This window comes from Cavia porcellus, unplaced genomic scaffold, assembly GCF_034190915.1.
Source record: "Cavia porcellus strain 051 isolate PalLab524CR breed Dunkin Hartley unplaced genomic scaffold, mCavPor4.1 scaffold_22, whole genome shotgun sequence".
In the NCBI taxonomy this organism is placed as follows: domain Eukaryota; kingdom Metazoa; phylum Chordata; class Mammalia; order Rodentia; family Caviidae; genus Cavia; species Cavia porcellus.
In genome coordinates this window covers 50,196,212-50,221,355 of record NW_026947505.1, presented here as the reverse complement: position 1 = coordinate 50,221,355, position 25,144 = coordinate 50,196,212, and positions in this window count along the sequence as shown.

The window sequence follows — 25,144 nt, the reverse complement described above, 5'->3', positions numbered from 1 at the left end:
TATTCAAAATTATTTTTAAATTTATTATTAGTGATTGGAATATTGCTTGATATATTAAACAAGATAGCATTATGTTTAAAGAACATAGAGGGGTTTGTATCTATCTGCACACCTGTGGTTTTGGAGTGCCTATTTTTCTTTTTCTCTTTGTTGACTTTTGTTGTCAGTGGTCTGTTGTTTGCTGTCATTTTGGATTGCAACGGCCTCTCCGAAACCCCACCTAGAATAACTGTACTCAGTCTGTTGTGGGGTGAAAATTTCCTGTGCTTTGCCAGACTTGTATGCAAGATAAAGGCAACAGACTCTTTTTATCATGAACCCCAGGAAATAGATTTGGGGCTCCCATCACTGCCTTTGGACAGTATTTGTGCAGAGAGCTGAGTTCCTGATTCTCACCTGAACTCTGATTTGCACGTCTGTCTTACAGCTGAATTCTGAGTAGAAGGTGTTCATCTACTACAGTTCCAATTTGTTCTATAACACTTTGTGATTCTACTGTTGCTTCTATAGTTCTGATAGAAAATGCTCAGTGAAAGAGAATTTAAATCTTTTCTAATTTATCTATATATTCTTTCACTTTTGCTAGATCTTCATTTCTTTTCTATTCTTTTTTCTCTCCTTTTGTGTTTGCCCTGCCACTGTCCACCTTTTTTTTTTTTTTTTTTTGAGGGGAAGAGTGGCAGGTAACCTAACTGAGGTTACACAAAAATATGGGGTTCAGAGGAAGTTGGTATATTTTAAGTAGTAAATATGCTACTTGTTTTTTCCTGACCTAAATTTATATCTCTTTATCATGTACTGTCCTCTATTCTGCTGAATATATTCTTCCCAGAATTTACCATTTGATAGGTTTTATGTGTATGTATCCAGCTCCAGGCTTAAAACCTAGAAAGACATCCAGCCATATTCTCTGCTTATTTATGAGTCTTTATTGAGGCTACTTCTAAGATTATTTAAAAGTAATTACTAATTACTGCTTTATACACCTGATTTTAGTCAATGGGCCAAGAAGTAACCTACTCCGCTTTAAGGGAATTAAATCACATTTAGTGCTTTTGTAAATATATTTGAATTCAAATTCTAGAGTAATTTGTTGTTTTTTGAGGTACTAAGGTTCAAACTCAGGATCACTCTGCAACTTACCGACAACCCCAGCCCTCTTTCTTTTCAACAGTACTGAGGATTGTATCCAAAGCCTTCACATAGACCTATAATCCAGACATGTTTGTATTTTTTTATTTTGAGGCGAGATCTCACTAAGTCAGTAGATTGCCCAGGCTGACTATGTGGAGATTGAATAAGACTTTGTGCTGAACTGCCTCCCAGCCTCCTTTCTTTCTTTTAATTAATTAATTTATTTAGAGACAGTCTCCCTAAATTACTAAATTGCTTCCAGGCAGTGTTTGAACTTGAGATTCTCCTGCCTCAGTCTCAAGGAGTGCTGAGATTACGGCAAAGAAGCACCATGCAAGTCAATCGCACTACCCTTACATGGCTGAAGCAGGAAAGGCTGCATTATCCTTGCATTTAATCACTAGGTAACATAAATTAACAGTTCCTGTTGGACTGCCTGATAATTTATATTTTGTCTTCAACTGGGTCAACTTATTATGTTTTGGATGAAATCTCTTATTTTGATGGAACTATTAGAATTATCACCATTCAGTGTGAACATTGTAACACAGGGTAAAAACTGCCTCATTGGACTTCAACACCCATAATTTAATAAACAATGGAAACAAATGATTTCTGTCTGAGTTTCCTGATTAAAGCAATGAATCCAAAAGAGGAAAAGTGACTTTATAATCTTAGAAACATTTTCTTCATCGTTGTATCTTTATTTTTTTATACTGAGTATATTCTGCCAACATTTTCCACTAATCCCAGACTCAATAATGAGCAGAATTCTATCACTATTTCTAAGCAAATTCTAGGAAGACCCAGCAGCAAATACATACATAACCACATACCTATGTATGTAGAACTTTACAAGCTACAATATCCAGACATTGCTAGGCTCAGCTCATAATCTTCTCAACCTTGCCAGACTACAGCAACATTTATGATCTGGAGATTTATTGATTTTAGTTTTTATCCCCCTCATAATAGAAAGCCACTCTTTAGGCCATGGACTTCCTCTTGCTATAATGAGAGTAAAATAAAGAAATATATTTATAATGCCATTCTTAGGAACAGGCAAGCTTTTTAAGGTGTTATAAAGAAGTGCTGGTGATATAAGGGCAATATAACAAAGGTTATACAAAATAGCCATTTAACACTTGAAAATAAAACTAGTCTTTTAAACAATGGAATACATCTCAGAATATTACATTTAAGAAAGAAAATGCTGTCCCAAAAATGTTACATATCAAAAAAGTTCACTGGTTTGAATGTGGATTGCTCTAGGAAGGAATTTTTAAAGCAAGAGAAATATATTCCTCAGATAATGAAGATTTAGAAACAACACACATTTAAAAGAATATGATAAGAATAAATATACAACGTTTGAACTCTGTTGAATTCAGTGTTGCGATTTGTAACACTGAAAAATAGGTTGTATAAATAAATAATAGTTGTATAAATAGGTTATTATTACAGTTATTATCTCAGTATTAACTTGATGTAGATATGTATCTAGGTATCAGGATCTAGGTTTGAATAAGTCACTGTATCTCCCATCACTCAGTTCTTTCTAAAACAAAGTAATTAAGTCCATCCTTTTCTCACAGTAATATTTTTATTAAAAATAAATTCAGTATAAATACAAGCTATTATCAAGAAACTTTAAGAGATACTAAATAGCATCTGTTGCTAATAATTATGTGAAATTTTAAAATATTTTGCATCTACCTCTGACCCAAAAGTTAACTCAAGTACAACTTGTTTAATCAAATCAGTGTGTGTGGATGAAGAGCTACACATTTGTTCTACCAAAGCAGCAGTGAGGTGGGTTTGGTGCAGGATTGAAACCCTCATATTTACAGGGGGAAAAGTTGCTGAGTCTCTGAGCTCCCCTTCAGCCAATCCTCCTAGTCCATGAATCCATGCCAGCCCTAGAATCGGGTACCACCTTTCCCAAACTGTGCGAGGAGACAGACCTGCAGACTGAGTCCGCACAGATTGGTTCTACACATATCCTCCTTGAGGCCATACTGGTGAATCTAGCCAGATCCTGCACAGGAGTGAACAGTCACCAAGCTATTGTCCTGTATGAAACCCCTGTAAGTTTCAGTTTCCCTTCATAAAACCGCAGAAGTATATCCCCTTAGATTTGTTGTAAAGATCAAGGTAGAAAATCCACACAAAGTACACAGCACAATTAATATCACATGACACGTAGTAGGGACTAACTGCTTGTATAAATAGGTTATTATCTCAGTAGTAACTTGATTTTGTCTCATCTCTTGGATTCGTATTGGAGAGTTTCATGGCCTGCTTCATCTTTCTTGTTAGTTTTGATTCTCATGGTCTTTTAATGCAAAAGCCTAACTCACTACCCTCTGACTGTTTTTAAACTTCATGCCAGGGTCCATGATCTCTCCTGGCTTTCAATAATTGCTTATGGTTTGAGCCTGGCTAATGACCACTTCACATCTTCTCTTGACCCTACCCCAACATAGGAGGACACCTCAGATTCTGAGTTTTTGGAGTTTGAATTCATTATTTTCATAATCAGTTTTTTTTGCTCTAGTTCATTTTGAAATTCAAACCAACTCTCCAATGAGCATTGCCATGTGCCTTTCCAACAATGTTTCTCTTTCTGTGCTCCCCACTGGTAAGTAATATCCATCCTTAGTTGTCCTCAATTGAATTCACTATGCAGTTCTAAGCCCAGGCTCAGACTTGGGAATGTTAATATCATAACATAACTGCTCTGTTACTTTATGAATTCCAAAAGAGCTCTTTTTTCCTTACATTGAAACTAATTTGAAACTTTAATGGCAAGCTTTTCCAGTTCCTGTTCCACCAATATGTTTTCTGAAAAGGCACAGGGACTTTTCTCAAATCCTGTCTGCAAGACCACTGCCAATAATTGGATCATTCTAAAGTTACTGGGACTAGTGTAGGAACATCAGTGTGCACACTAAGGAACATTTTCAGAAATCATATACAGTTGTATAATGTGAATTATGTATTTGTTTGTGTGTACTGAAATTTATATCTTCATACTAAGAAAGAGGAATGGAATAAGCTGAGATAGTTAAGGTGAATAACAAAAATTCTCCATTAGCAAAATAGGGCCGAATCCAGATTTCCACAGCATACATAGGTAGTCATAAACATGCTGCTTAAGAAAAAGCTGATATGGGGTCATCTTGGTATAGGTTGGTGTCCTGGCTCTGCTACATGCTTGTGACCTTGGGCAAGTTGCTTAATCTCTTTAAAATTCAATTTTCTTATATGTGAAATGACCGTACATTTGTACTAGTAAAATAGCAGCTATTATCCAAATCTGATGCTTCTAAAGTACTTCTAATGGGTTCCAGGAAGACCGGTTTCTGAGAAGAGAGATGACAACTTTAGAGATTTTTAAAGGAATTATATAACCTGTTCTCACTTTCTCAGGTGTGGAGGACATTTACTGAAAAGTAAAATGACTGTTCAATTAGTGGCAAAAAAAAAAAAAAAAAAAAAAGAAAGAAAGAAAAAAGAAACTATATGGCAAAGGCATAGCTAGACAGGGCGCTGATTTTCAATGAACGTAATGCAATATCCATAGCTTGTAGACTCCTTGTGTGCCTAAAGGAACAGTCTTAAATGAAATAACACAGTCCACATTTAAAGGTCAAATAAACACAAAGCCCCACCCAGAAAGGTGAAGAATGTGCATTTAATTGAAAAAAAAAAGACATACGTTAAAATATTTCTCCACTGTGATATTTTCATGATTGGGTCCCATAGAAACAATCTTATGGGTCTCAGGGATGGCTCCATTTTAAGAAAAACAATGAAAGCCAGCTAAACCAACCATCCAAACATTCTACTATTGGAGGTCGCTATTCAGCATTCTCTCAAATCAGAGGAGCTCCTACACAGAATTGATTCAGATCAGCTCAGAAGAGCTAGTGTTGAGTACAAAGACTGAGAGGCCAGGAAATATACTCTGGGATGTCTTCTGGATTTATGCTAATCTGTAGTTCAGTAGAACCATCTGACAAAGTTTTTGATTATTCATTTTGACTAATCCAAGATGTTTCCCAGAATTACATCAGAATAGTTCAGTTTATGATACTAATATACATGCATAGTGAAAGTTCTCACTGTACCCACCTTAACATTTTTATTTTTCCATCTTTTCTGATTTGCTTTTATGTTACTCTCATTTTATTTATCCTGCCCTAGTTTTATTATTTTAACACCTGCTCACCTCAACTTTCATCTTTTATCGTATTATATCTTATGTATAATTATTTTCATAATGGCTTCCAAGTATGTAGACACAAAGGGAGTGACAGAAGGGCCCAGACCTTTGACAGAAGTGGTTAAACGCCATCCTTCTCACGCCCTCCTGTTTTAGCTTTTTGTCACTGTGGAAAAAATACTTCAGATGAACAATTTATAAATAGGAATAGCTTATAGTACCTCAGGATTTCAGAAGTTTAAATTCATGGCTTCTTAGCTGAACTACTTTGGATCTGGGGTAGCACGATGTGTCACACTGGGGCGTGTGGCAGAGGAGGCCTGGTCACCTAGTGGCAGCTAGGAAGCAACGAGAGAGCAGGAAGGGGCTAGGATGCCGAGATCTCCTTAAAGGCCAGGCCTGCAGGGCCCTAACTCCCTCCACCAGGCTCCACTGCTTCAAGGTTCCACCACGTCCCCACAGCACCATGGCTTGGGATCAAGTCTTCATGCCTGGGACTTTGGGGATATTTTAGAGCCAAATAATAGTTGTATCCCGACCTGCTTCTAAAGCCTCCTTTCTCACAAACCCCTACTAGTTCACCAGCCCAAGGAGTGTTGGGTCGTGAAGTCTCACCACAGGAGACCCAGAAAGCCCAGGGTCGGCTTTCTCAAAGGCCACAGTTTTCCCTGTGAGAGGATCACATTTACTTTACAAAATTGGAATTATTTTGTTTTGTTTTGGAGGTTTGTTTGTTTGCTTGTTTCCTTTTGGTACCAGGGTTCAAACTCACCTCTTAATTGCTAGGCAGGTGCTTAAGCCACTGAGCTAAATCCCTGGCCCTAAACTGGAACTGTTCCCTGACATTTCACATTATTCGGGGAGCTGAGTGGTTTTCAAGTCTATGATCATCCCCAATAGGCAAACAGACCTATCACTATCTAGAGGACTATCAAGAGGAAATAAGAGTCAAACTTTGAAAAGGAACTAGGAGAAGACTCACCATAAAGCAGAAGAGAAAGATAAATTCAAGGTTGGATAATATGTCATACCTGCAAACCAACCCTCTTAATTTCTGTGTTGGTCTATATTTTTAATTAATAGCTTCTATCTTCAAATAATATTACATTACTTTATATCTAACAAGAACCTTATAATTTTATATTGTCTGTTCCTAGCTTTCTGTGAACTGATAGCACACATTGTATTATTACATATATGCTACTGCTTTGCTTACAATGTCTTTCAGAACGAAGTAAAAGTGATTCTGGCTGCTCTCGGAGAACTGTGGACTTCCCAGGAAGCAGGCGGGCACACACTATCCCCGGAGCCCAGCCTATTTGGGACTCTCGCACCATCTGGGTGCAGAGCAAGGGCTGGGCAGATCTGGGATGCCTGCATCCTCCTCCCTGGGTGTCTGGAGGATTGTGGATTTCTCAGCAAGCAGGTTAGCATCACCAGTTCCAGAGGCCCTGCGGCCTGTGGTAAGTGCCCAGTGCACTCTGTACTAAGCCCAGACTGGTTGGGACTCTTGAGCCTTCCAGGTACAGTGAAGCGGCTAAGTGGGCCCCAGGCGCCTACATCCACCTCTCCATTCTGGCTGTGCTCTGAGAACTGTGGAGTTTCCAGCAAGCAGGTGGGCACACTATGTCCCTGGAGCCCAGCTTGTCTGGAACTACGGAGTTCTAAACAGGCAGAAGAGGGCCACTGGTTCTAGAGGCCCAGCGGCCTGGGGAAGCTGGGTGCTAGAGTCCCAGGAGCTGCGAACATAGAAGTGGATTTCCAACAGACCCTGAGGAAGTTTTCGAATAACACTTGAAACACAGAAATATAGGAAAATGACAAAACGAAAGACCAAATTACAACCTCAAACCTCCAGCCCATCTCAAGAACCCCTAGGAGTGATGTATATAGAAGAAAATACATGCCATACACCTCAAATATTGGACATAATAGCTACTGAAATTAACAAGCAACTCCAGGAAGCTTTAAAGGAATTCAAACTCGAAATAATCTCCCAGGTAAAACAAGAAATGATAAAAGAAATGAAAGAGATTCTGAATATATCTAAAGAAAACACAGTTAAAAAATTGGAGGAACTAAACAGAAAGATAGAATCCCTAGATGAGCAATATAAGAAACAAACAGAATACATAAAGCAGATGCAAAGAGACATACAGAAAATAAAAAACTCCACTGAAAGCTGTAAAAACCACCTCAATGAAAGTGAAGATAGAATTTCAGACCTTGAAGACAGGATTGCAGCTAGTGAGCAGGAAAGGAAAGATCTTTTAAAAATAACAAGGAATCAGGAAATAAAAATTCGACAACTGCAAGATGATGCAAAGAAAAATAACATAAGATTGATAGGGATTAATGAAAAAGAAGGGGACGACATAAAGGATGTCAAGAGGATATGTAGAGAAGTAATAGCTGAAAATTTCCCAAGCATGAGATCAGAAACCGACATCAGGTTCAGTGAAGCCTATAGAACTCCAAATAGTAATAACCAAAATAAAACTACACCCAGACATATAATAATCACCATCCCAGAAATCCAACACAAGCATAGATTACTAAAAGCTGTCAGAGAGAAAAGACAGATCACTTATAATGGAAAACCTATCAGAATCACAGCAGACTTCTCAGTACAAACAATAAAGTCAAGAAGAGCATGTGAAGTATTGCAGATCCTAAAGGAAAATGATTTCCAACCTAGACTGATGTACCCTGAAAAACTATCATTCAAAATCAATGGTGAAATGAGATATTTCCATGACAAAGAACAGCTGAAGAACTTCATGAACACCAAGCCAACCCAGCAAAAAATATTGAGAGACAGTTTAGATACACAAAGAAAAAACCACTAAGCAATCAGATAATTAAACAGAACAGAAAGATAAAGATGCAACAGCAGAGAGATAACGTGTCAACAATAAACCAGCATTTAACAGTAATAACCATTATGTAAATGGTCTCAATGCACCAATCAAAAGAAACAGACTAGCAGAATGGATCAAGAAACAAAATCCAACCATATGCTGTTTACAGGAAACCCATCTAACCCAGAAGGATACTCACAGACTGAAAGTCAAAGGATGGAAAACAATACTTCATGCAACAGGAATCCAAAAAAAAGCAGGAGTAGCCATTCTGTTTGAAGACAATGTGAACTTTAAACCAACAATGACCATAAAGGACAAAGAAGGTTACTATATGCTCGTTAAGGGAAAACTCCAAGAGGAAGAGATAACTATCTTAAATATATATGCACCAAACTCCAGAGCACCCAGTTATATAAAACAACTATAACAGAAATGAAAACTCAAATTATCAGTAACACAATTGTAACAGGAGACCTTAACATGCCATTGACACCAAGGGACAGATCAACCAGACAGAAAATCAGCAAAGAAATAACAGAACTGAGTCACACCTGTGAACAAATGGACTTGATAGACATATACAGAATGTTCCACACAACAACATCAGAATACACATTCTTCTCAGGAGTACATGGGTCATTCTCTAAAATAGACCATATATTAGCTCACAGAACATATTTAAACAAATGCAAAAGAGTTGAAATCATCCCTTGCATGTTATCGGATCATAGCACTCTGAAATTAGAAATTAATGATAAAAGATACTGAAAAAATCCCACAAACACTTGGAAACTGAATAACACACTCTTGAGTAATCAGTGGGTCACAGAAGAAATTAAAGAAGAAATTAAACAATACCTACAAGAAAATGAAAATACAGATACAACTTACCGGAATCTGTGGGATACAATGAAAGCCGTCCTCAGAGGAAAATTTATTGCACTGAGTTCCCACATCAGGAAAACAGAACAAATGCAAATAAATGACCTGTTGCTACACCTCAAACAGCTAGAAAAAGAAGGCAAGCCAAGCCCAAAGCCAAAAGACGAGAGGAAATTATAAAAATTGAGCAGAAATCAATGCAATAGAGAATAAGAAAACAATCCAAGGAATCAGCGAATCAAAGAGTTGGTTCTTTGAAAGAATAAATAAAATCGATAAGCCCCCAGCCAACCTTATTTTTAAAAAGAGAAGAAAAAGCTCAAATTCATGCAATAAGAAATGAAAAAGGTGAAATCACTACAGACTCTACAGAAATACAGAAGATCATCAACACCTATTTCGAAAACCTCTACTCTCAAAAGTTTGATAACACAGAAGAAATAGACAGATTCTTAGAAACATATGAAGTACTAAAGGTAGATCAAGAGGATGTAAAACTGCTGAATAACCCAATCTCTATTAATGAAATTGAAAATGTAATTAAGTCCTTACCTACAAAGAAGAGCCAGGCCTAGATGGATTCACTGCAGAATTCTACAAGAAATATAAAGAAGACCTAATGCCGACACTCCTCAAACTATTCAATGAAATTGAAAGGGAAGCAATCCTTCCTAAGCCATTCCTGGAAGCAAATATTACTCTAGTACGAAACCTGAAAAAGACCCAACTAAAAAAGAGAACTATAGAACAATCTCCCTAATAAACACAGATGCAAAAATCTTCAATAAAATATTGGCAAATAGGATGGAGCATTCATCAAGAAGATTATACACCATGAACAAGTGGGATTCATCCCAGGAATGCAGGGATGGTTCAACATACATAAATGAATAAATGTAATCCACCATATCAATAAAGCCAAAAGTAAGAATCACATGATCATTTCTATAGATGCAGAAAAAGCCTTCGATAAGGTCCAACATTCATTCATGATAAGAACTTTACAGAAAATTGGAATAGATGGTCTTTACCTCAATATAATAAAAGCCATTTATGACAAATCAACAGCCAGCATCATACTAAATGGCCAAAAATTGAAAGCCTTTACTTTAAAATCAGGCACAAGACAAGGATGTCCTTTATCACCACTCCTATTTAATATAGTACTGGAAGTACTAGCCAGAGCAATTAGAAAAGAGAGAGAAATAAAAGGGGTAAAGATAGGAAAAGAAGTTAAATTACCATTGTTTGCAGATGACATGATACTCTATATAGAAGACACCCTAAACTCCATTGAAAGACACTTAGATATAATAAATAAATTCAGTAATGTAGCTGGATCCAAAATCAATAGTCAGAAATCAATAGCATTACTATACACTAACAACAAAATCATGGAGAGGGAAATAAGAGGAACCACACTCTTCACACTACAAGCAAAAAAATGAAATATTTAGGAATTACTCTTACGAAAGAAGTGAAAAACCTATACAGTAAAAATTATAATACACTGAAAAAAGAAATTGAAGATGATCTCAGAAAACAGAAAGACATCCCTTGCTCATGGATAGGAAGAACAAACATTGTGAAAATGGCCATTCTCCCAAAACTGTTAATCAGATTGAATGCACCCCCAATAAAAATACCATCAACATACCTTATAAATCTAGAGAAATCACTCCTAAAATTCATCTGGAACCAGAAGAGACCTAGAATAGCAAAGGCCATTCTAAGCAGCAAAGACAAGGCAGGAGGCATCACAATCCCTGACTTGAAGTTATACTACAAAGCAACAGTAGTAAAATCAACATGGTACTGGAATCAAAACAGAGACGAAGATCAATGGAATAGATTAGAAGATGCAACCACAACTACAAACACACTCAACCACCTTATCTTTGATAAAGGAGCTAAGCAGGTTCACTGGAAGAGCGACAGTCTCTTTAATAAATGGTGTTGGAAAAACTGGCTCTCCATTTGCCGAAAACTAAAGCTAGACCCATGTCTATCACCATGTACTAAATTAAAATCTAAATGGGTCAAAGATCTGAATATTAAAACAGAAACACTAAATCTATTGGAAGACAAATTGGGTAGAAACCTTGAAGACAAAGGAGTAGGTAGAGAATTCATGAACAGGACTCAAACCGCACGGGAAATACTTCCCAGAATCAATAACTGGGACCACCTCTTTTTAAAAAGTTTCTGCATGTCAAAAGAAATCTCCAGCATAGTGAAAAGAAAACCCACAAACTGGGAAAAGATCTTAGTGAACTGCCCCTCAGACAAGGGACTTTTGTATAAAATATATAAAGAATTAAAAAAAACTCAGACCCCCAAAATTCAAAGATCCAATCCAAAAATGGACATCTGAAATGAATACACACTTCTCAGATGAAGAAATACAAATGACAAATAAATACATGAAAAAATGTTCATCATCATTGGTCATTAGAGAAATGCAAATTAAAACCACACTGAGATTCCATCTCACTCCTGAAAGAATGGCCAGGATCAAGAAAACCAACAACAACAAATGCTGGAGAGGCTGTGGGAAAAAAGGAACTCTCCTGCACTGTTGGTGGGAGTGTAGACTGGTACAATCTTTGTGTAGGTCCGTCCGAGATTTCTCAAAAAGCTGGGATTGGAAGTCCCATTTGTTCGAGCTACTCCACTTCTAGGCATATTCTCAGAAGAACTGAAAGCATCATACCACAGAGATATATGTGCACCTGTTTATAGCAGCACAATTTGTAATTGCCAAATCTTGGAAGCAACCCAAGTGTCCATCAAATGAGGAATGGATAAAAAAGCTGTTATATTTCTATACAATGGAATATTACTCAGCTATAAAAAGAAGGATCACATTGAGATATTTATCAATAAATGGGCACAGCTTGAGAACATACTCATAAGTAAAATAAATCAGTCTTGCATGTGTGAATACCCAATAGTTTCCCTAGTGTAGGAAATGATTCAAATATATAAAGGTATGTGGTAATCATGATTCCCCATTATGTGGCCTAGAAGCCTTATAAAGTTTTCATTTATTAATTGGAAAGGCTTTATTCTGGGCTGCTTGATATGGAAATAATTGAAGCTATAGTATATGAAGTTATATTCAAATATTTCAAGGAAAAAGACACTATGGTAACTACTATTAAGTCGGGTTATTTGGTGGTGAAGCACTAGGTAGCTGAAACAGTCATGCTTTGACCTGTATTGTTATGTTGTTATGTCCTCTTTTATCTCAATCTCTCCCTTATTTATTAAAAAATTATTTACTTATTTTTATGACTTTTTAATTAAGGGGAAAAAAATTTAAAATTAGCAGGATATATTATAGTAACTTTTTTGATTTCCTATTAACTTGATTTGAAGTCCTGTAATACTCCCACTATCTTGTTTTGACTGATTAGACTCTGTTCCGTTCTGTTTGATAGTATCAAGTTTGAGGGTATAGGCAACTACTTTGAAGGCAATAAGATTCACTATGATACCCATTCTGGTTTGACTATTATGTCCTTTGGAAGTCCTGTAATGTTTAAAATGTTTAGGTTTTATTGGTCTTGTTCTCTACTGTTTTGTTCAACTTTATAATATCTAATGAGATAGACAATTCTTTTTAAGGAAGCAAGAGGCATTATGGTAACCATTGTTGATAACCTTGTACTCTGTTTTTACAACATGTGCTATGTCTATCCTTGGTTTTGACTGACAGCTTTGTTTTGCCATATTTGACTTTATACTCTTCCAAAAAAAGTAATAAGATCTAAGGAGTAATAAAACCCAAAGTGTGTAAATTTTGTTGTAAAAAAGAGAGGGAAAAAAGTGCTCTAAAGGACTGCAAGTGTGTTTAGGGTTGTTAAACAGATGACCATATTAATGTTTTTGGTTGGATCATTGAACACAACTGTTTGCAGTCTCACTGTTTGAATGTCCACGTTGTATGCTTTGATACTGTGACTTGAGCAACTATTTCCAAGATGATAATGTGTAATCTATTAACTGGTGATTTCTTACTGTTTTTTTTTTTTTTTTTTTGTAGTTCTGTATTACTTGTACCCTTACACTGCTTTGTTTTTTCTCTTTTTCCTTTTAAATAAAATTTTTTAAAAAAAGAACAAAGTAAAAGTAAGAAATAAAAATCTTATTTATTAATTCTAGTTTCAGCACTCTGTCTCTGTATGTAGCTTCAAGTTACTGGCTGATGTCACATTCCTTCTCTCCAGAAAATTTCCTTTAACATTTATATATTTATTTTGTTTACTTATTTATTTATTGTACTCGCTAGGTGGTAATGAATTTTTCAATTATTGCTTGTGTGAGAAAGTTCTTGATTCTCCCTTCAATTTTTGGAAGTAAAAGTCTTCTTTTTGCTTTCTATTTCCTCTCCCAACATGAGCCGTGGGAGGCTGAGGCCTTTTCTCCTTGATATATGTAGTTGGATAAGTAATGCCGCCCCCAATATGTGCAGAACTTTAAGAAAATAAATTGATATTAATTCACGAAGTTTTAATTACAGCAATAATGTAACATGTATATAATGTGTCATTTATTTTAGAAAATACTATGATGTCTTGTAATATTTCCTCTGCTTTGTTCCCTTTTTCTCACTGTCCTCCTCCTCATCCTCCTTCTCCTCCTCTCTCTTCTATCCCTTCTCCTCCTCCTCCTTTAAACATTTGATTAGCACTTGATTCAGTTTTTCATATGATCCCTGTCTTAGTTACTTTGCTTTCATTGCTCTGAAAAAAAATACTGGACACTCAAAATCATACTGAAGCAGAGGTGTGTAGAGGTTCCAGTGCACAGTCGGCTGGCTCCAGGGCAGGGCGGCATGGCAGCTGGGCCCTGCAGAGGAGAGGTCCGTGGTAAACAGGGCAAGGAGAAGGCGGCAAGCAGCATGCAGGCAGAGCTGTAGCAAGCTGTAACAGTCCCGCAAGTCTGGAAAGCTCTGTTCTGTGTTGATTCTTTCCCTCTTCTGTTTGCTTCAGCTTGAGACATTTCTGTCAACCTATGTTCACACTGATTCCGTCTTCAACTGTTTTGACTCTCTAACAGAGATTCACCTATTTTTGTTAAATTAAGTTCATTGCTACAATTTAGATCCGTAATCATTAGATGCATCATGAGGAATTTGTACCTGTACATGGTATATCTTGATTCCTCTTTTTTTCCCCATTTTCTTCCTCCCATCAACTCTTCTCCCCCTCCTCATTTACAAAGTTTTATTTCCAATTTATTCTTCTTTCCTCATTTTTTCCTTTTCCCTTCCTTTCCCCCTCTGCCCTCCCCAGTCCCCCTTGTTTTTGAACGATTTCTTCCCGTTTCACAATTTCTATCATACATTCTATTTCTTATTTACGTTTTCACTTTCTCTTACCAGACAGATAATGACACATTTACACACACGTCTAATTTATGCCACTTAAGAGTTTGGTCTCCAAGGTCCATCTATTAAGCTGTAAATGTGTCAAGTTTATTCTTCTTTATGGCAGAGTAGTGCTCCATTGTACACCCAAAAAAAATGATCTTTTTTATCTACTTACAGTTGATCAGCATTTAGGCTGTTTCCAAGATCCAGCCATTACCAACTGTGCTGCTTTAAACATGAATGTGTGTACATCACTGAAGTATGATGCACTTAATTCTTTTGGGAAGATACCAAGAAGGATAATACCTGGGTCAAATAGGACTTCCCAGTCCCAATTCTTTAAGAAAACTCCACACTGATCTCCACGGTTGTTGCACTGGTCTACACTCCACCAGAGCAAAGAAAAACGAACATTGCTCTGCCAGGATTCGCTATTGGTTGATTTCTTGACAATAACCATCATTTTCCAGAGTGAGATGGAACCCTAACGTTGTTTCAATTTACCTTTCTCAAATGACTGATGATGCTGAACATTTTTTTTTTTCGTATATATTTGCTGTTTGTATTTCTTCATCTGAGAAATGTACATTCAGATGCCAATTTTTGGACTGGGTCTTCAAATTTGGGGAGCCTGATATTTTTCAGTGGTTTGTGTGTTCTGGAAATTAGTCCTTCATCTTAAGAACAATTGTCTAAACTTTTTTTCCCACTGATACTTCTTTTTCATTTCTAGGATTTCTGTTTACTTATTGCTTATAGTTTCCATTTCTTTGCTGAAATTTCCTGCCACGTGTTGCATGTTTCCTAGCTTTTCCAGTATAGATTTTAATACACTTCTTATATTTCATTAAAGTTTTTAAAAACTCTCTGATAGTCTCAATATCTGTATAGTGTCAGATGATGGTCTCATATCTACTATGCATGGTTCTTTCGGTTGCTCAGGCAATGTGCTTCTTTTGTTGTTTTTTCATGTCTTGTAAGTTTTTGTTTAAAACAGGTATCTTGAATAGGTTAGTAGGTACTGCAGAAAATAATTTTTATGCCTGAGGAGGAGCATATCATTCATTGTTAGGTCTTTAATTTTGGATATTTGTTACAATCCTTTAGGATTAGACTTGGGTGTATTGTTGCTATGTTTCTCAGCACATTCACTGAACATTTTAACTTCCTCAGGTGATACCTGTCTAAGCATAGAGGCTGGTTTACCAAGGCTATTGTTTGCTTGTGTGCGTTTGTTGTTCTATTTGCTTCATCATTGGGTTTTTTCCTTCATACTACACTGGAGAGAGAAAAAGATTCTTGTATTTGTTAGCCTGATGGTGGAGAGTTTCCTCTGTGATCTGATGAAGCCTCTGTTTTAGCTGGCCGATGTGCCCATGTGGCTAGGAACTGAGGCTCTTTTAGGGCTCCTGTCTGTCTTCCAAGAACCTGCTACTTCATTTCCACTTCTCCTTTGCGCCAAGATGACATTTTTAAACTTGGTTTTTGTTTTTTTTTCTGTGCATATATTTCTAGCTGCAATGCATGTTTCAGTAATTCCCAAAGGATAAAAATAATTGGTACACTTTCCTCTACATACACATATTTTAAAAGTTGTTTTGTTTTGTTTTGTTTTGTTTTGTTCCCGTAGGGGAGAAGGATCTGGGACCTGCATTGGTTGCGGTTTTCTATTCTAGGCCTGTACCTTGAGGGACACTTTCTCAGGATCTTTGCCAGTCTTTTCGGAGAGCACATTGTGCTCTGCTGGGAATGACTGAGTAGAAGATTCTCCTAATGTCTTCCTGCTCAGAGTTCTCCACTGGAGCCTACATTTTTTTCCTTGTTAATTTAAAAACTTTAATTGACTTCTTACTAGTGGCCAGCTGCATCTGTCTCAAAGATCCAGTGTTTATTTCTTACTTCTGTGAGTTCAATTTTCTGATGTGTCAAAAAAGATATAAATTTGTAGTTTGTCTGGCTTATTTGTCTTTTTGTTTTATTTTGTTTTGCTTTGCTTTCTGGCCATGTGAGTGGAACTTATGCTTCTACAAGTTTCTTGTGTCCTGGGCAGAAATTTAGGATTCCCCAGTATACATTTTTGGTTATAAAATTAATGTAAGAGAAAAAGAGATCTATTGCCATGAGTTAATCATTGTTGAAGCAAGTTGAAGGTTCCATAAAAGATGTAACTGCATATGTGTTTAAATGTGTAAGATAGATGACCATATTACTAAGTTTTTGTTGAATCATTGAGCAGAACTGTTTGCAGGCTCACTGTTTGAATGTCCACTTTGTGTTCTTTAATTTTGTAACTTGAACAACTATTTCTAAGATGACAATATGTAATTTATCAACTAGTGATTTCTTAGTGTTTTTTTTAATTCTGTATTGTTGCTACCCTTTTTTCTGTTTTGCATTTTTTCCTCTTTAAGTAAAATTTGAAAAATTCAAGATAATGTTTTATACTTTTATATATGCTTAAAACTTTCTATAATTCAAAAAAATAAAGAAAAGCTAAATAGTAACAATACCATATTAACAATGATGTCCGGCCATGGAGGCACACATACATATAGTCTTAGCACTCTGAGAAGCTGAAGCAGGAGGGTGGCAAACTCAAGCCCAGCCTGGGCAATTTAGCAACACTGTGTCAAACTAAAATAAGGAATGGAATTGTAGTTCAACAAAAAAGCCCTAGGTTCAGTCTCCAGTAGCAGAGTATAAGAAATAAAGTAAAAGCAATATAAATTTATTAGAGAATTCTCAGAAAACATACAATCATATTAAAACATGTAGAACATTCCTATGCAGGGATGAATATTTTGGTGTATTTTCATATATTACCTGTATTTTATAATGAAAGTTTATTCACACTTTGAGAATTTCTACTTTGTCTTTGGATTAGCTTCTTCTTATTTCTACTTTTCTTTTTAACCATTGCAATGATATATTTTAGCCTGAAGTTTTCTGTTCCTCTGCGTAGCATTATTTGGGTTATATCTTCTGCCCCAATGCTGTTCTTTGGATACAGTTTAAGTATATGTGTAAACGTTATGTACTGAAAACATGTACCAAAAGAAAAGAAAGAGGATGAAGATAAGGTTCAGTGGGGAGGGAGCAAAGGAAAAAGGGATTTAAAAAAAAGAACTAGGATGTATTATGCACATGTACCAACTTCCCACAAGGAATGTGGACATTATGTAATAAACACATGCACTAGTAAACCAAAATAAAATAAATGTTTAAAAGTGCATTTACTGAGATTGCACATGTCAAAGACTTTGTCATGATGTGCAGATATGGTACCTTAAAAAGGTGCTGCCCAGGGGAAGGTGATTATGTCATTAGAGGTGTTCAACTCAGAAAGGGTTAAGGTGATTCTCATGGGACCCTTGGTGGCAGTGTTTCCTGTGAGAAGAGTTATTATAAGTGCACAAGGCCTGCTCCTTCATTATACTTTCTGTCTCTCCCTATGATCTTTTCTTCTTACATGTGCTCCGGCTATGATGACAGCCTTCTTGAGCATCTTCACCAGAACCAGTGCCACATTATTTGTACTTTACATCTCCAAACCTACAAATTACCCAACTTTAGATATTTTTATATTAGGGAAAACAAACTAATAACACACTATTGACAATAGAGGTCAAAACTCAGACATTCTGTTCTTTTTCAATGTACTCCATTTGGTCTTATAGATAAAAATAATTATATTGTTAGCCTTTAGGAATGGATGAATTTTTCCATAACTGTATTACAAATTCCTTGAAAGAAGGAATAACTCATGTTTTTGATTCATTGTAGTTTCTGAAGGATTGAGCAGAAGGATTGCACGTAAAACATGTTTAATTAATAGATTTTAAATAGCATCACGGATGGATGTGCTCTATTTTCTAGTTTGGTCTGTGGGTCAATTAACATGATCAATGTTACACAATAACAAATTTACTGTGCAAAATGAATAGGAAGGATACGTTGATTTATTATTGAATATGAAGAATTATCCCTTACTTTCTTAATTTCTTATTATATTAAGCCCAATGAATTTATGTTAAGGTTGTCAATAATAACTTAATAAGAATTCCACTATGCTAAAGTTGAACAGTCTTGAGTTTTGAATTCCAGCACTACCTTAACTAGTTAAATGACCTCAAGTAGATAGTTATTCATTATTCAATTTATCAGTCAACAATATTTGTTGAATATGTACCATATGCCAGATATTGTGCTAGGTCATAGGTAAATAGCACAGCAGAGAGACGTACACAAACTAAGTAAACACATGAACTGATATTATCTTCAAATATATTTTATTTTTATTTATTGCATTCTTTTATTTGTCTCAAAAGAGATGCTTTCCAAAAATCTTGTAAAAGGGTAAAATATATAGCCAATGCCTACCACTGAAATGGTAGTTAGTTCCAGGAAGCAGAAGGCTTCAAGCACCAAGCCCTTGAAATTTACAACATTTAGCCCTCCTGAGTGATGACAGAGCAAAAGATAAATGAAGACTATATATCAGTGTATCATGGCCAAGGACTGGCACAGGTTCACTAATATCCTAGTCACGTGGACTGTAAGTTTTCCTTGACTGAGTCCATTGAAAGATACAAATCTGAAGGTAATAGAGGATTAGTTGCAAGCACAGGGGATCTGACAGCTGTTTTGTCTCATCTAAAGAAACAAAAAGAAGGCAAAAAGTTGTTTTCCTGCATTAAATCTAAATCTAGAGTTTCTTGAATTTAAAATTTAGCATATAATGTCCTTGGGCAGCCTCATAAAACTTTTTCTAAACAAAGGTCTTTGAATAATAACGTTCTAAAAGGAAATATGTTTCAACATGGAATTTTTAGGTAGTGACCATTTCAGGAGTAGTATGGTAAATGAAAAAGCAATAGTATAAATCCAGATTCTTCCATTCCCTATCTCTCTGAGACAAATAAGTTATATTACCTATACTAGTTATTTAACTTTGAGCTGTACAATCTCATTCTAAAATTAAGGAATTTTATAAACTAGTATTTAAACTCTAGAAGTCTATTACAAAGTCTGTTACTAACAAAATATATCAACAATCTATGAATTAGAGCCTTGTAGTAATGTGCTCTGTACAGTATCCTAGTGCCTCTTTTTAGGAAATTATTATTGCATCCATACTAAAAATAATGGGAGAAATCGCTAAAATTTACCAACAGATAAAGATGATGTAACTAAATTTTCTAGAGATATCTTTATTCTCCATGTTGAACACTAACTTGATGGTTATCAAATTGCAATATTATTCAATACTATATTATCAGAGAGATCCTATACCGAGGCCTTGGGATTCACATGCAGAACACATTGGGGTAGTTCAAGATTCTGATTCTTAACAGTTCCATCATCAAGAAAGAGAAGCTCTGCTACATATCAAGAATACATCCCAATATAAAAAGTGGAGTTTTGGGTAAAAGGAGGGAACAAATTAAACCTCCTTTTCTACGTTCATTCCAGGAACTTTGAAATTTTTTCCTCTCTCTCTTTACAGCCACAGTGGGTGCTTTCAGTGTGAGGTGAAGATGTTTTTCACTAGATTGGTTGATTCAGATTCTAGATTTTGTGAGTACTGACTACAAAGGATACACAGTGGCCCACTTTACAAGGTAATTGCCCCTGACCAAATAAGAATGAGAGATTCTTCTGTGCCTCCTAAGGAACAGCACAGCAGATATGATTGGCTGTAAGAATTAAAAAGTCCAGATTTTCCCTTTTGCCTCTTGAGAACAATTCTTCACTGCACTTCCCAAGGGCTTCCTGGAGAACCAGGCTGAAGCTAGTCTCCAGACGAGACAACTTTTTTGCTTAGCTTTCCTCCCTGACTTACAGTGCTTCTTAATTTCTTTTCAGATGAGATCTCTATCAATAAATTGTTTGATAAGAATCCCCATTTAGGTGTTACATGTAGGAAACTCAACTTAAAATGTACCTAAGATATACCTGGAACCATCTTCCAATTTAGAATAGAGGTATCTCTTCATCAACAACTTCTCCAGACCAGTGAGGTCCAAGGAAAGGATGCCTGAGGTTCACCCTTTTTTTTTTCTCTTTTCAGTATCTTCTCATAATCTGAGTAAAATGATTCATAAGAGTGAGGTTAGCCTATTAGGATAAGAACCCAAAGAAATAACCAAGAAATCAACTTGATCTGTCATTAAAATCTTCTACTAAAAGAGCTCTTATATAACCTACTTTCATTCAACATAGAAGGAGAGCACAGAAATTTGGAATTCAAATTTTGTCTCATAATTTGTTAATGTATATTTACCTAGAGGATGTTTGAACACTCACTCTTCCTGTAATGATGCAGCAGCAGGAGTGGCTGGTTAGGGTCTGTTGAATACGGGCCAAATCTGGTATCTAGAGATAATTAAAGCCGACTACTGCCCAGTACACAATGCAACATAACTTTACATATAGGGCATTTGGACCAACTCAATGGTTTCTTATGATTCATTACCAAGCTTGTGATTGGTCTACTGATACAATTGGAGAGAAAAATCCCATGACTGGGATCCCTAGGGAAGCATAGACTAGGAACAGATAGAGTTAATGTGTGTACATCTGTTTTTTATTTTTCTGCAGCCCACTCTGTCAGCCACTACAAAATATTCCCATGTGTTCCTGGGTACTGCTGAGCAAGACATCTGGAAACAAGCATCCTTGTTTTTCAACCATGATAACAATAGAGGAATTAGAAAAATTATGTTAAATGTTTCATTTTCTGATGGGGAAAGGGTCTCTAGACATGAGAATTAAATTCATGTCAGGATTGGAAAATTGTTGTTTTCCACAAGTCTTGTCCAAATATACAGGTCTGAGTCTCAAGCTTTTGAAAGGAGGTAAGGGTCACGGTACAAAAGGCAGGACTGGTCAGGAAGGTTTTGGAATTTAAAAAACCAAAGCTGAGCAGTATTCCGAGTTAAAGAAGAATCAAGTCAGGGGTTAAGGACCTCCAGGAAAACTCCAACAGATATAAAACACCAATGGAATTTTTTTAAATACCCCCAAAGAGAACATTTGAACAAATACAAGCTCTTAGAACACATATCCACTTACTTCTGTTTATTCTGAGATAAAATTATTCCCCAAACTCAGTTTAAGCACAATCATGGAGTCATAGAATTTAAACCTGGATAGAAATTGTATGCTTTTGGTGGATAATTCTCTCATTTTTTAACAAGATTAAAAGTGCTGAAGAATAGCAGTTGGAATAAGAATCCAGGGTTTCCAATTTAAAATATTTTTCCCAATACCCTGATATATGCCAATGATCAAAAGAATATGACAACTCTCCAGAATTAGTTATATTATCAATGTTAACTTTTAAAAACTTAATGTACATTGAAGATGAATCAAATTCATCTCAATAAAATTTAGTGTATTCATCTAAAAAATGTCAGTAAAAAATGTCATCTAAAAAATGCCTGTAACTATTGTTTCTTACAAATCAAGTAGCGCTTTTTCTTTAGTGTAGCAAAATCCTTTTATAACAAATAATTATAAATGCAGTGCTATTTAACAAAACATAACTTTCACTAATTTAAAACAGGTATCTCTGTATTGTTAATACCTCAGTATAAATTATCTTCGGATCAAAGTCAGGAATTCGTGAGTCTTCTGTGTAGACAGGGCACAATTCAAGGGTCACAGAAGAAGTTGCTAGCCTAAATTCTGCCATGAACAGAAAAGTGACTTAACCCTGAATTCCTAGATCTTACTGTTATTCTGGAAGGATACATGACTCGCCCCCAAAAAACCCCAAAGGAGTGAACTCATTGTATTTTTGTGCCTGGAGGAGTTGCCAAACATAGTGATGAGTATAAAATTGAACAAAATCCCAAATCTCCACTAGAGCATTGTTAGTTTCCATTTTGTCTCAGTAGAATGGAAGATCTGAACCACTCTCCTAACAGCAAATTAAAATGGATTAGTTTGCACTTATTCAGTGTTGCCAGGTGACTCTTCCCTTTCAGCCATTCATTAAAAGTTTGCCAGATGTGTAAATTCCACCTTACGCCTATGTTCTTTCTGCCTCACATTACAAGTCTCCTTTGTGGATTTTAATGGGAATGAAAGCCCAGGTTGCACCTGGACAGAACTAAAGCTCAACGTCAATGCGTCGGGATTTTCAAAACAGCCAGATATTCACAAGTAAAAAAATAACAGCAAATTCCATTTTCTTTGCTTAGGAGCCTTGTTTTTGACAACTCCCACTGAAAAGGTGCATTTTCCTCAAGCTTCAATCAGCATGCCATCCCATGGGGCATTACTCCTAGGGTCAAGTAAAGGCCAGGATCAGCCTTTGAGAAACTGATGCTGATATTCCTTGCTGTGCCCCCTCAATCTCCACCCCTCACCAAGCCCCTTTAAGAAGGTGTTGCATTTAAAGCCTAACTGGGACTATTCCTCATCCACATTAGGCAATGTATGCACATTAAGGAACTTCCACCCTGCTGGTACTGGAATGTACTATTTCATTCATTCAATAAACACTGACAGTGCGCTTACAGTATGCCAGGCTGTACCAGAAGTCAGGGATTATAAAAGGATCAGAAGGGCCATGCCCAGCTGGAGCTCAGCCTCCTTCCAGTAGAGCAGAGTCCCCTTAACCCTCTGGGTCTTATTTGTTCATTTATTTCAGTAAGAGTCTATGAAATAAGAACTATTTCACCTTTTTGTTGGCATAAGCCTATACTTAAAATCCCTTCCCCTCTTGGAGGTTTTATTGTACCTGAGTGAGTATCTCTATTTTGTCATTGCTAAAAAATATTGAAGAGGAGCATCACCTGCGGGATTCTGTTGCTCTCTCAAAGGTCTGTGGGATCAAGTGCACCAGAGGCCAGCGGTAAGGGCATAGAGCACCTGTCCATGCCTGATAAGTATCAGGAGTCTGCCTGGACCTCTGAATACTACCTGAATCATCTGATGTCACTTCACTAGCAAGATTTTAACAATATAATAATATATAATCAATAAAGGTGAGCACTTAATGGGCTTTGAATTTTATCTAGCACAACTTTTTTTAGAGATGAAAACCCAACTATAGCAGCCAGGTTACACTGACAATAATAAGCCCTGGAATACTGTGGAGTGTCTGTATTCTTAGAGCATGCTCAGGGCTTTAGTTCAGCAGAAGGCTGACTGGAGGACTCTAGAAGCCTGAAAGCCTAGCAAGCTGAAAAGAAGATCTTTGGAAAGAATTGTTTGGAGGAGATCTTTTGCTAGAATCTGCAAAATCTGCGCATAATAATAATACTAAATGGAAGTGGCTCGTTGCAGTAATCCCTGCCCTAGAAAGTAGCTTTGCTGTAACAACATTCATGGCATAATTTATGCCTTCTCTTGAAGCAGGAAAAATAAAAAAGGAGGTGTCTGTATTCTACTCTTGATGTAGTGTTCTCCTTTGGGTTTCCTAGAATTCCTAAAAAGGAAGGCATTTTTTATTCCTAGAGAGTTAAAATAAATATATTTTTTAAAACCAAACAATGAGAATCAACTGACCTCTTTAGAGGCTACCATGTTTAACTCAATTTCCTTTTCTTCCTAGCTATATTTTTAAGTACTCCCAAAGGAAAGAATAAGTGAGGATAGGGATGGAGCCATGAGAAAGAAGAGACACAGCATCCTAAAAGAAACTGAGTTTAGATTTAAAAGAAATCAGGTAGCTGTAGAAACAGAAATATGGAGTCTTTTCTTCTGTGTCTGGATTCGTTATGGAAGTGTGAGCATGGGAATTGTGTCTGATCCTTGGTATCTTCCTCTTGAACTTTTCTCTTGCTCTTCCTTGTTGCCAGGAGGTTAACAGTTTTCCTCCACTACAATCTTCTGCCTCAGACTATTGACTGAAACCTCTGGAACTGTGAGTCTAAGTAAACCTTTCTTCCTTTAAATTGCATATGTTGGGGGTTAAGGATTTAGTTCAGCAGCATAAGCACCTGCTTGATCGTGAGTTCAAACCTCAGGACCAAAAATAAATAATAAATAAATAAATAAATTGCGTATGTCAGGTGTTTTACCTAAGCAGTGGATACCTTACCAATACATCTTTTATTATGTATATATTTTAGCCAACCTATACATCTTCATAGAGTGTCTTGTGTGTTCAAGTCATCATGAGATATGAAAAATATAAACACAATACCCATCTTCAAGAAAGGGAGGTGGAAGTGGCAAAAAGACACACAACAATTTTGCATTTTAGAACAATATTCTGTAAGTACCAAATGATTGATGCAGACAATCGGTAATCTATTTGTTATGTCTCATAGATGCCCATGTGTGTATTTAGCTCTATTGTTACCAACCTGACACCAGCCACCATCACTGCTTACCTTGAACAGTATAGAAACAGCCCCTAAATGGCTCTCCTTCATCTTCCCTTGCCTTCTGAAATCTTTTCTTCTCCAAAGAGTCAAATGGATCTTTTCATTAAGTCCATGTCTACTCTGTCACAGCCATGCTTGAAGTCAGTTAGTCTTCCTAATATTTTCAAGGATAATTTCAACGTCCTTAACGAAGCCTTTCATCCCTGCTTTCCCTTAGGCCTTGTCCCCCAGTGCTCTCTCCCTCACCTGTCCTGCTCTAGACATTCTGAGTTTTTCTCTCTTCTTAAAAATGCTCCAAGTTCTTACCAGTTGCAGG